This window comes from Petromyzon marinus, unplaced genomic scaffold (genome assembly GCF_048934315.1).
Source record: "Petromyzon marinus isolate PM22_M1 ecotype Great Lakes invasive population unplaced genomic scaffold, UKy_Petmar_22M1.pri1.0 PM_G_Scaffold_21, whole genome shotgun sequence".
Taxonomy (NCBI): Eukaryota; Metazoa; Chordata; class Hyperoartia; order Petromyzontiformes; family Petromyzontidae; genus Petromyzon; species Petromyzon marinus.
The window spans coordinates 3,176-16,380 of record NW_027422773.1 but is presented as its reverse complement, the minus strand read 5'-3'; the positions used below and the strand labels follow the sequence as shown (position 1 = coordinate 16,380).

The 13,205-nt window shown below is 49.4% G+C and overlaps 1 protein-coding gene across 1 annotated transcript in view; it reads right to left on the bottom strand.

Moving 5' to 3' along the window:
• Positions 1-5,980, bottom strand: part of LOC116937077 (protocadherin Fat 1-like) — a 38,177-nt gene extending 32,197 nt beyond the window's left edge. The window contains exon 1 of the mRNA XM_076060672.1: positions 5,815-5,980. The gene's annotated coding sequence lies outside the window, so the exon portion shown is untranslated. The remainder of the gene's footprint in view (positions 1-5,814) is intronic.
• Between the last annotated feature and the right edge of the window lie 7,225 nt (positions 5,981-13,205).

The following is a 13,205-nucleotide window of genomic DNA, read 5'->3' as shown; positions in this document are numbered from 1 at the left end:
ATTATTAATCATTACCAACAAATGTACTTGGTTTCCACGTCTCATTTGCTCTTTTTTTAAAGTTGACTAAAATGCAAACACATCCTTTGTTCTGATTAACAGCTCCATAAATCTTTTTAAAAAATCTAGGTTTTTGTTTTAACCACTGCCTGCTCTTGCTCTCCAGTGCCTTAATCGTCGTAAAAATGGGTTTGTTTCATACACTGCTGTCGTGATAACTTCCTCTTGTTTTGTGGCCCCCTTTGGTGACAGCTTTAACAGGACTTGTGGTCGTTTCACCGTGAGCCGGCGCCGGATGAAGGAGATGGCTCTCAGCGCCCTGCCACGATGAACAAACCACCAACGAGTTAAACTATTGTCAGTCGTCTCCTCTGCATACACATCTATCACTTTGTTTGCAACTGGGGAGGAGAAGCTGGTGTTTTTTTTATTGATTTTAAATTTCACTTGGGGGTAGGTATGTTGTCAATTGTATCGTTTAATTCCCGCGCAGACTTCACTTCGAAATTGGTCTTCAATAAACCCGCGATCTTGATAGAATGCATTGAATCAGAAGCAAGACTTTGTTGTGTTTACTGTTCTAAAGTATGTTTTTTTATAGTTTTCAATTGTTGGGCTTAACTGTTAACTGTTTCTTCGAAAAAGCAAATAATTGAAAACACGAGTTGCAGGGGTTTAACTTTGGCTAATCATTGTCCCAAACTAAGGAAGTTTTGTAGTAATGGCATGCATACATGTCCTAATTGGTATTGGCAGTAAACACAATGCATTCAGAGTCTTCAATACATATAAACATTCAGGAGTTTCAAAAACCATTCCGGACTGGGCCAGTCTGATATTTGACAACACGTTTTTTTTATTGAGCATACATTGCACCATATATCAACGTTGATTAGCCAAAACCAATTTCAAGTATGCTGCTGCAGTGGAGTCGTCGTGCAGTGCATTTCACACTGCTGAAAATAATCCCACACACTTGGTTCCCCTGATCACAACGGAGCCATTTACATTAGCAGTGTCGCCTACTGTATTACAGTGAAGCTACACTGTACTCGGCAGGGATTTTGTCTTAACGCCTATGTACAGTGAGGGAAAAAAGTATTTGATCCCCTGCTGATTTTGTACGTTTGCCCACTGACAAAGAAATGAGCAGTCAATCATTTTAATGGTAGGTTTATTTGAACAGTGAGAGACAGAATAACAACAAAACAATTCCAGAATAACGCATGTTAAAAATGTTATAAATTGATTTGCATTTTAATGAGGGAAATAAGTATTTGACCCCCTCTCAATCAGAAAGATTTCTGGCTCCCAGGTGTCTTTTATACAGGTAACGAGCTGAGATTAGGAGCACACTCTTAAAGGGAATGCGTCCTCCTCGGTCTCAGAGTCCCTGGAGAAGCTCGCGGTCGTGACGAGAGCCATCACCAGGGAACGCGTCCGTCGTGAACGACGCCCTCGAGAAAATTCTGATGGACAAACCATTGGGCTGACGAGCTAAAGAAGTACTTGACAGACTTTCCCGCTGAATAATTCTACATGGAGAAGACTCAACCCTCAATCGTTGCGAGTCTACTGCCAAATTGCTCGTCACAATTTACTTTACAGTTACGAGCCGCGAGTAAAAAAAAAATAGCATTTCGTGCAAGTCGTGTTTTTCGAATAACAAACCTTGCCAATGTATACAGGAGATTGTAACTTTCAGTTATTTTCATTGAAAGATGTATAAAAGGTTGCAGACCATCAAACACCGAATTCTAAAAAAAGGAGAGAGAGGGAAAGAGAGAGAGAGAGGGAGAGAGAGAGGGAGAGAGAGAGGGAGGGAGAGAGAGAGGGAGAGAGAGAGGGAGAGAGAGAGAGGGAGAGAGAGAGGGGGAGGGAGAGAGAGAGAGAGATATGGGCAAAGTGCACACCAGGCTGTTGTGCCAACAATACACCTGGGGGAGCACCAGACCGAAGAACGCGGACATCACCGACATGGAAGCCCGAGTCCTCAATTTGGAGGGTCGCCTCGCCGAGGACAGCGACCCTGCTCTTCTCCAAGAATACGAGGAGAATAGGGAGCGTCTCAAAGGGCTACATGAGGAGCAGACGAGGGGAGCGTTTGTGCGATCCCGGGTGAAGCTCATCACGGACCTCGACACGGGATCCCCGCTTTTCTACTTCCTCGGGAGGCAGAATGGGAGACGCAAATCCATGGAGTGCCTCTTTGATGGTGACGGTGTCCTGGTGCACGAACTCCAGCAGAAGTCGACCATCATCAGAGACTTCTACGGCAGCCTGTTCTCCCCTGAAGAAACATCGGAACCGGCCCAGGCGGAGGCATGGAGTGGTCTACCCACCCTGGGGGAAGACGGGAAAGAGCTGCTAGAGCAAAAGCTCACCAGGACTGACCTTGACGCAGCTGTAAGAGGACTGGCCCCAAATAAATCCCCAGGGTTAGACGGCCTAACAGGGGAATTTTACGCCGCTTTTTGGCCATCCCTGCGGGAGGACTACAGAGAGGTGCTGGAGGAAGCCTCAGTCACTGGGGTGATGCCTCAGTCTTGGAGGAGGGCGGTGCTCACTCTGCTTCCCAAGAACGGAGACCTGAGGCACCTACAAAACTGGCGTCTGGTCTCCCTCCTGAACACAGACTACAAAATATTGACGAAGGCTCTCTCCCTGCGACTGAAAGGGGTGATTGCACAAGTCGTACACGGGGACCAGTCCTACACCATCCCCAGACGAACCATCCACGACGGCATCTTCCTGGTCAGGGACCTCATCGCGGTGTCCCAGAGGTTGGGCATCCCAATTGCGTTTCTTGCTCTTGACCAGGAAAAGGCTTTTGACAGAGTGGACCACAAGTACCTGCTGGGAACCCTCAAGACCTTGGGTTTTGGGGATGCCTTTGTCCGAACGATCCGCCTACTCTACACCAAGGCGGAGTGCATGATCAAGATCAACGGCGCCCTCACTGCCCCGGTCAAATTCGAGCGAGGAATGAGACACGGATGCCCATTGTCGGGCCAACTTTATGCCCTGGCATTAGAGCCTTTCCTGAATCTCATAAGGCGGAGACTCAGCGGCCTGGTGCTGAGGGAACCAAGCGTCAAGTTGGTCCTGACGGTATACGCCGACAACGTCCTCCTCATCCTGCGCTCCCTGGCTGATGTCGCCCTGCTGCATGAGTGCCAGGAGGTCTTTTCGAAAGCCTCCTCATCAAAGATGAACTGGCAAAAGTGCAGCGGCCTGCTGGTTGGAGCGTGGGACATGACCGAGTGTCCCGAGAAGGAAAAAGCCATCAATTGGAGCACAACATCGCTGCACCACCTGGGGGTGTTCCTCGGACCAGAGGAGGAACCACCGCAGAGGAACTGGGTCGAGCTGGAGGAGAAGGTGAAGGAGCTGCTGGCCACCTGGAGTCGCCTGTGCAAGTTCCTCACCTTCAGGACAAAGACGTTGGTGGTGAACCAGCTGGTGACGTCCATGCTGTGGCACCGACTCTTCTCCCTGCACCCCCCCATGAGCCTCGTCAACGCACTTCAGAAGCGAGTCCTCGACTTCTTCTGGTCGGGTGGAGGACACCGGGTCGCGGGTGGGGTCCTGGCCCTGCCACTGGACGAGGGCGGTCATGGGCTGGTGTGCGTGCGGAGTCAGCTGGCCACCTTCCGACTGCAGGCAGCGCAAAAGTTCCTGCACGCCGCCCCTGCACTGGCCTGGAGCGTCACGGCCTCCTTCCTCCTGAAACAGCTGGGGGGTCTGCAGTGCTCCAAGTAACTATTCTACATGGACCTGCAGGGCCTCCCACTGGGACAGCTGCCACCCTTCTACAGAAGCGTCCTGCAGACATGGAGCTCCCTCGCCGTCAGGAGGCTGAACCAACTGCAATCGGCCGAGGATCTGGTCTTCGAACCGATCCTCAGGAACCCACAGACAAAGCTGCCATCCACCACCACCACCCCTGGCATAGAGAGGCGCCTCGCCAACGCGCGGCTCACCAGGATGGGAGATCTTGTGGAGCCTGAAACAAGGGGCCGGTGGTTCGGACCAGCAGACGTGGCCGCAAAGACAGGGCTGCAGTCGCTCCGGGTGGTTGCCTGGATCCTGGCCGAAGCCAAAGGGGCCTTCTCAGCGGCAGCGGGGAGAACGCCCCCCATCGGCGTTGGGGATGACGAGGCCCCTCTCGATCCCCCTCCACCGGAGCTCTCAGTCGTGCCACTGCATCGCCAATGCCGACAAACGAAGGCGGATCACAACCTGTGCCGGCTAGAAGACCTACCGGAGGTGGCCTTCGCAAATGTAAAGAGGAAGGTGCTCTACTCCTACATGGTCCGGTTCCACCAACAGGACACCCTGAGGAGCCACAAGGACCATGCCTGGAGGAAAGCCCTGCCCTGCGTCTCTCCGGAGAGGCCTCGCTGGAGGCAACTCTACTGCAGACCGACGCACAACCGCATCGGCGACCTCAGCTGGAGCATCGCCCACGGCACCGTCACCACCAACGTCTCCCTGGCGCGCTTCACCGACACGTCCCCGGAGTGCCGGTTCTGCGGTAAAGTGGAGACGGTGGCGCACCAATACGTGGAGTGCAAGAGCCTGGACTCGCTGTTCAAGGTCCTGAGAAACATCCTCCTAAGGTTCAGCCTCCACTTCTCCCCGATGGTCCTCATCTTTGGATACCCGAAGGGCGACGGACCCCAACATCTTCAGGGGCTGGTCAACGTGCTCTTCGGCTACGCCAAGCTTGCCATATACAGGGCGAGGAAGGTGGCCCTGGAGGGGCAACGTCCGGCCAGCAGCCTGGGCATCTTCCGCGCTCTGGTCGGAGCCAGGGTGTGGCTGGAGTTCCGCCACGCCCGGCTGACCCACGCCGTGCCGGCCTTCAAGGAGCAGTGGGCGCTGGAGGAGGCCGTGTGCTCGGTGGCAGATGACGGAGAGCTCTGCATGCAGATCTGAGCTACCCGTCGGAGGCCGTTTGACTGTGGGAAGGGCTGCGTGCAGGTGCAGCACTTGTCGTAGTTATAAAGAAAATAGAGAGCGAGAGAGAGCCAAATGGAGTAGGAAGAGAGGGGGCAGAGAGAGAGGGGGGGCGGAGAGGGGGTAGAGAGAGAGGAGAGGCAGAGAGGGGGGCAGAGAGGGGGTAGAGAGAGAGGGAAGGGGAAAAAAAAGTAAAAAAAATTGGGTCTTTCACTTAAAAGGGGGGGGGTTACAAAAAGCAAAGATAAAAAAAACAAAAAAAACGAAATGATGAACGGAGCAAAGTGTCGACTACACTGAGCATCTTCTTGCTTCTTCTGATCGTAAAAAAAGAGAGAGGGAGAGAGAGCGAGAGAGAGAGCGAGAGAGAGGGAGAGAGAGCGAGAGGGAGAGAGAGAGAGAAAGAGGGGGAGAGAGAGAGAGCGAGAGAGGGAGAGAGAGAGCGAGAGAGGGAGATAGAGGGAGAGGGAGAGAGAGGGAAGGGGAAAGAAAAAAAATATTTTTTTTGGGTCTTTCACTTAAAAGGGGGGTGGTTTATATAAAGCAAAGCATTAAAAAAACACAAAAAAACCGAAATGATGAACGGAGCAAAGAGCCGACTACACCGAGCATCTCCTTGTTTCTTCTGATCGTAAAAAAAGAGAGAGAGGGAGAGAGAGGGCGAGAGAGAGAGGGAGAGAGAGAGATGGAGAGAGAGAGGGCTCCACTTTGTACTGCTCTTGGCTGGCATCTAGCAGCTCACTACTGCGTGCCGCGTGTGTGTGGTGACCACCACGGGTAACGAGACACACACACTCCACGGGGATGACGATGCAATGGTGACGAGGACAGCTCCTCGTCGTGACACTCTACCTGCTGCGCAAAGAGCGGAGACCGAAGAGGCCGACGCCGAGGAGCCGGGGTCGGAGCAGGCGGAATCCTTCTCAGAGACGGCAAACAGACGCCATCGCTCCCGGGACTCGGCCTTCGTGGGCGTGGCCCTTTGGTCACGCCCCTTCTTAGGCCCCGCCCCTTGACTACGCCCCTTTCCAGGACCATCCATTGGCCACGCCCCCTTTTCAGGCTCCGCCCTTGGTCACGCCCCCGTTCCTAATTAATAACATTCAGTAGAGTCACGTAGGCATAAGAAATAATAAAATTACATAATAGCGTACGACGTTTTGATTGCAACAAAAGCAATCATCAGGTACAGAAGAGCTAAATTTAAGAGAGAGAGGAAACACATAACTGCAGATATCTACACAGAGGAGCACACTAAATTAAACAGGTTTTAGCAAAATTTGGAAACCATATAAAGCAACACAGACCGACCGTCTGTGTTGCTTTATATGGTTTCCAAATGTCCTCTTGAAATCACGCGATACCCCCCTCCCCCATTCTTTTGGCCAAGTGTAAGAAATACAATTTTAGACTTACAACTTTTTTTTGTTATTTCCTTTGAACCTTTATACGTGACTTTACCGAATGACCTAAAGAAACAGCTTTTATTATTTTACATTTATTATTTTGAATTTAAAATTTATTTTGTATTTTCCTTCTACGTAACTTTACCGAAAGAACCCAGAATACGAATGTCGGCATTGACGAAAGTTTTAAGTAAAAAAATAATTATTATTATTATATTTGTGTGTGTGTGTCGCTTGGCAGGATGGTGGGATATGGCTGTAGCATGGAGCCCACGGAGACTTCATCCAGCAGTGGATTGACCACGTCGAGTGTGCATGATGATAACGTCATGTACACATTAAGTACGAATAGACACGCGTGTAGTTATGTATATGTGTGTGTGTGTACGGGGAGCGGTAGCGCAGTGGTTAGCGTATCTACGCTCCACGAACCCAGCAGCAGCTTCTACTAAGAGCAGTTCCATTACCGACCACGGCTGTCATCAGTGGCGAACGGTGTCGGAACCGGTTCTGTGAGTCCCATAGAGCTCCCCTCGGCCTTCAGTGCGGGTGGAGTAAAAAAACATTTTTTTAATATCCGCAGTTGGGAATACAAAGGCGGACGGGTGTGGGAGCTTCCATCGGTGCCTCTCTAACAGCCCTTGTGGCCCAACAGCGTCACACGCAGGTTTATTTTTAATATCCATCTATATTGATAGAGAGAGATATCTGAGTGTCTGACAGAGAATATCAACAGTGTGAATCCATCTAAATACGAGTAGACAGAGAGAGATTAAATGAAATGGCTTTCATTTAATCTCTCTCTGTCTCTCTCACATCACTCTGTCAGTCCACCGCTGGATGATGATCAAGATGATGATGATCATCATCATCTTGGCCTGCAGTGTGGTGAGTGAGTGGCTGGGTGAATGGGTGAGTGATCAAGATGATGATGATCATCATCATCTTGGCCTGCAGTGTGGTGAGTGAGTGGCTGGGTGAATGGGTGAGTGACCGTTGTCCTGACCTGAGTGGTGAGTGAGTGGGTGAGTGGATGTGTGAGTGTTGTTGTGACCTGCAGTGTGGTGAGTGGTTGGTGTGACCTGCAGTGTGGTGAGTGGGTGAGTGAGTGGGTGAGTGAGTGTTGCTGTGACCTACAGTGTGGTGAGTGGGTGGTGAGTGGGTAAGTGTTGTCGTGACCTGCAGTGTGGTGAGTGAGTAGTGAGTGAGTGTTGTTGTGACCTGCAGTGTGGTGAGTGAGTGGTGAGTGAGTGGGTGAAGATTCACTGTTGTTTTGGTTTTAGGCTGTATATAAATGTTAAATGACATTTATTATTCATGTTAATGTGTGCTTCAGTCTGACATTGCATAGCGCATACATCAAGCAAACAAATACCCAGATCTCTTACTTGGCTTTTAATATACCACAGAGACACATGCAGACTGCAGGCACCTATAAAGACCAGCATAGCACATCAATTGTGGTGTCATCTGCAGCATGGCCTCGCCACCTTTGTCTCCCCAGTGCTGATGTTCACACACGACATCAGTCGGATATTTAAGGCTGAGTTGACCTTGGGAAGGCCCAGGACAGGTATGTTGTTGTATACCGCTGTATGTTGTTCAGCAGTGGATTGACTAAAGGCTGTACATTATTATTTTTACAGCTCATGAATAATGGCTGCATGGACGATTCATGCCAGGAGTGATGGCACAGTGACGGATTAGAGATGGACAAGAGATGGATAAGAGATGGATAAGTAAGTAATAAATGGCACGGCATTTTTTTTCTCTCTCAAAGGAATCAATCTTTATGGACATTTTGAACTGGGTCATAGTTTTACTTCTGCGCGCCTCTCGCATCTCCGCAAGTGACATGCGCGCGGCAGGGGCAGAGTTGCTATTATTAATACCCGGTGGATTACGTAATGTCTGCAGGCGCGTGCGCTACACCGCACTCTGTAATAAAACACGTGCTTCCCGACAGGCGCGCTGTAACGGGAGATAATGAATCCGCGGCGGAATGATCAAGCATGGATCAAGCTGTGATATTTTGAACACCTGTTTCTTTCTGCTCGAGCATGGATCAAGCAGTGTTCGAGATTTTGCATGGTAAAAAAAAAAATCGGTCGATTCCCCGTTTATTTGAAGATTGTTGGGTCGTTAAAATACGTCGATTCCCGTAGCGGTATTCCACATATGGGTAAATCCACGCCTGATTATTCCATACGTGGGCCTAAAATGCGACCGTAATTTATTATTCATTCTGTCGCGGATTAATTTTGTCCTGTTGGAGCACATTCCCAGGCAGTGGCGTTGGCCGTGCTTGCTAATGAGTTCTCCTCCGGGGCATTGGAGGCGTGCGCATTGATGCGACAGCGAGCTGAAAGAGTCCAAATACACGGAACGGCTGTGGCACCGGAACACGAGATTGATTTTCTGTTAGTGGCAAGTGCGTGGGGGCTGCTGCCCCTCATCTTCTTCCTCCTCCTCTTCCCTCCTCGTTGCTGCCGTTCGCAGCTCCGAGCTCGCTGCCTCCGCGCAAACTCCTACGAGACACGTCTCTTGGCTGGCTCTCGGCCACCTCGGGTCATTCGCACACACACGCTCCCCGCGTGCATTTCCCCTACACGTACCCAGGTATACGCCGCTGCCCACACTCGGCCATGCGCGGTTACCCACCACGTGCCCACGCTAAAAATAGCGCGGCGGCTGCCCGCGCGTCGCTCCCTTCGTCCGCTACGACTCGCGCTATAAATAGCCGTGTAAAGATGCGCGACCGCGGCTCCGCACGAGCACCACCAGTCATGCCACCGACCACAATGCCCACCACCACCACGATAGCCACAACTACCACTGCCACAACCGCAACAACCGTTGTATGATTATGCACGCGCGTACCCGGGTACCTCACGGCGCAGCTCTACACACACGCGGTAACCACCGCCAGCAGCAGCATCACGCACTTGAATTGCATAATCTTGTTTTATTTTACCGTCGATTATTTATTCTCCACGAATAAACAGACTAGACTGTTTCGATTTAAAGCTTTCGTGACTGCAAGGATTCATCTTCTTTGGTTCTTTCGGTAAAGTCACGTAGAATGAGAATAAAATAATAAATTGATAAAATAAAATAACACAATAATATTCTGACGACGTTTCGGCCACAACACAAGCGGCCTTCATCAGGTGAAGGGACGAGACTGTCTGGTAGGACAGCGCTGGAGTGAAAAAAGCCACGCTCAGATCATGACCTTTAAGCTGTGTCAGAAGAAACAAAGCGCCTTGACAAAGGAATTAGCATATAATTTAGCATTGAAATGGCCGAGTGATTAGCTTGTGACTGGTCACAGAAATGGCTATGTTAAAGTTAAAGCTTACACATCCGCAGAGGCACCCCTTGACAAAGGAATTAGCATAGAATTTAGCATTGAAATAGCTAAGTTAAAGCATACACATCCGCAGAGGCACCCCTTGACAAAGGAATTAGCATAGAATTTAGCATTGAAATAGCTGAGTGATTAGCTTGTAACTGGTCACAGAAATAGCTATGTTAAAGTCAGAGCATACACATTCACCGAGGCACCTAGTACAAATCAAACAGGAGAATTTAGCATTGAAATAACTAGGCGAATTTAGCATTGAAATAACTGAGTGATTAGCTAGTGACTGGTCACAGAAATGGCTATGTTGAAGTCAAGGCCTATACATCTGAGCTATTCACAGTAACTGGGTATACAATACAATGTATAATGAATACTACATAGTGAACCAATAAAAAACTAAAATATAAATTACCTTAATGTTATCAATAAACTCTATATTCTCCAATCAGCTAAGCTACCAACAATAAGTCGTTATATATCACAATGCTATATGGTGAAAAAAAAATGGGTGGATTCTTACCCTCAACTTTAGCAACACGGATAGCTACGGGCCCCGTTCAGACGGACGAGTTCATCCAAGGTCGAAACAGAGGAGGGGGAGAGAGACAGCTGCGAGGCGCTATTATACTCCATGTTGTAAACCATACCATTAACCGTGGTGTGAGAGGTATTAAGAGTCAATGCTGGCGAAAGAGCTGCGGTCTGAAGGTCATCGTGAAATACAATTAATTAAGAACGGAAATGGTTTAAAACATCTTTCCAATGGTTACTAAGCCAGAATCCATCTTCTCGGTTGAAATTGTCTCTGTGCTTGTATATGTGAATGGCCTCATGAACGAATCTCTCATGGTAGCCGGCTAGTTTGCAAAGAACCTCCGTCTTGGAGAAGTCAATGTCATGTGAGCCCACTGAATTATAACAGTGATCTGCCACGGCAGAGGAGTTCGTCCTACCGTGTTTCAAGTCTGCTTTATGTTCGCGGATGCGGTCCGAGATATGTCGTTTTATGTATTGTGTTGAATCGGACCTGGATCTTGTGTTTATTCAGGATTTTGGAGATATTTTTAGTGACCCCTGCAATGTAGGGTAAGGTGATGGTTTTGAGTGGCTCCACAAGAGAATCCTTCTTTATGACTGGAGTGATGGCTTTGCGAATTGTGTAGTCGGAGTAACCATTAGCCCTGAGAGCCTGGTGTACGTGATTGAGTTCACTGGTAATGTGTTCCTGGTTGGAAATGCATTGGGCTCTATGGTATAGAGTCTTGATGAGGGAGTTCTTCTGGGATGGATGGTGGTGGGAATCCGGTTTCAAGTAAGCATCTGTATGGGTGGCTTTCCTGTAGACAGAGTGGCTCATTGAACCATCATGTCTCCTTTTACTTAAGACATCCAAAAAGGGTAGTTTGCCATCTTTTTCGACCTCCATGGTAAATCTGATGGCTGGGTGTATGGAATTGATGTGGTCGCGGAATTGGTCTAGAGCAGGCTGGCCATGTGGCCAGCTGACAAAGGTGTCATCCACGTACCTCTTCCATAAGGTCGGGCGTAGAGTGGCAGTCTGGATGGCGTCAGTTTCAAATTTTTCCATGAATACGTTGGCTACAACCCGAGATAAGGGGAGCCCATTGGGGTGCCCTCAGTTTGTTTGTAGAAAGTTCCATTCCAGGTGAAGTATGTGTGTTGTGAATGTGTATGCTCTGACTTTAACATAGCTATCTCTGTGACCAGTTACAAGCTAATCACTCAGCTATTTCAATGCTAAATTCTATGCTAATTCCTTTGTCAAGGGGTGCCTCTGCGGATGTGTATGCTTTAACTTAGCTATTTCAATGTTAAATTCTATGCTAATTCCTTTGTCAAGGGGTGCCTCTGCGGATGTGTATGCTTTAACTTTAACATAGCCATTTCTGTGACCAATCACAAGCTAATCACTCAGCCATTTCAATGCTAAATTATATGCTAATTCCTTTGTAAAGGTGCTTTGTTTGTTCTGACACAGCTTAAAGGTCGTGATCTGAGCGTGGCCTTTTTTCACTCTAGCGCTGTCCTACCAGACAGTCTCGTCCCTTCACCTGATGAAGGCTGCTTGTGTTGTTGCCGAAACGTCGTGAGAATATTATTGTGTTATTTTATTTATCAATTTATTATTTTATTCTCATTCTACGTGACTTTACCGAAATAACCAAAGAAGACTAGACTGTGCATGTCAGTGCGGACCAGCAGGACAGGTCTAACCTATCTCTCTACTGCCCGATGCTTAATCGACCTGTCCGCTCTCTCTATTTTCTCTCCGAATTTCGCCACCTTTAGTCTTACCCCTCTCCCTCGTACTTGCGGTCCGACCTCGCGGCGATGGAGGTCGCGGCAAGATGATGCTGCAAACGGAATCTGGCTGCTCTCTGCCCCGTCTCACGGACGTGCGAGTAACAGTGAGGTGACGGCTCCTCGATCCCTCCCTCCTGTTGATCTTCAAAGCCCTCGCGCCGCCAATCTGCGGTGCATCACGGGTAGAACCATTAATCCGCGGTGCATCATGGGTAGAGATGCTAACCCGCGGTGCATTATGGGTAGAGACGCTAACCCGCGGTGCATCATGGGTAGAGACGCTAACCCACGGTGCATCATGGGTAGAGATGCTAACCCGTGGTGCACCATGGGTAGAGAAGCTTAAACCCGCGTTGCCCCACTCCCCACCTGCCTGCTGGTCCGCGTGTGTCCTGGGCATCTCCTCACTGCGGTTCTCAGCGAGTTCGCCGTGGTCATTTAAGTTAAGCCACGGCGCCCCAGTGTCATTTGGCCTGGGGGGGGGGGGGGGTGCCTGCCAATTCCCTGGCCCTTAGAAACCGTGGAGCACCCCCACGAGGGGGCCTCTCGGGTAAAAACTCAGGGCAGGTGCCCGCCCCCTCCCCACGAGGCCCTACGTGAGTGTGTGTGTTTATGTGGGGGGGGGGGGGGAAGTGCTGTGACGGGAGCCGGGTGGCTTCTCGGTCGCAGCAGCACAGCGACTGCCCCGGTTTCGACGGAGCGGCTTCGCTGTTGTGGCACCACACAGGTGCACTAATGCACGGTACCGTTATTTTATCATTAGCCCAGTGAGTACCGTTATTTTATAATTAGCCCAGTCAGTAGCGTTATTTTATCATTAGCCCAGTGAGTACCGTTATTTTATCATTAGCCCAGTGAGTACCGTTATTTTATCATTAGCACAGTGAGTACTGTTATTTTATCATTAACCCAGTCAGTACCGTTATTTTATCATTAGCCCAGTGAGTACCGTTATTTTATCATTAGCTCAGTGAGTACCGTTATTTTATCATTAGGCCGGTGAGTACCGTTATTTTATCATTAGCCCAGTCAGTACCGTTATTTTATCATTAGCCCAGCGAGTACCGTTATTTTATCATTAGCCCAGCGAGTACTGTTATTTTATCATTAGCCCAGTGAGTACCGTTATTTTATCATTAGCCCAG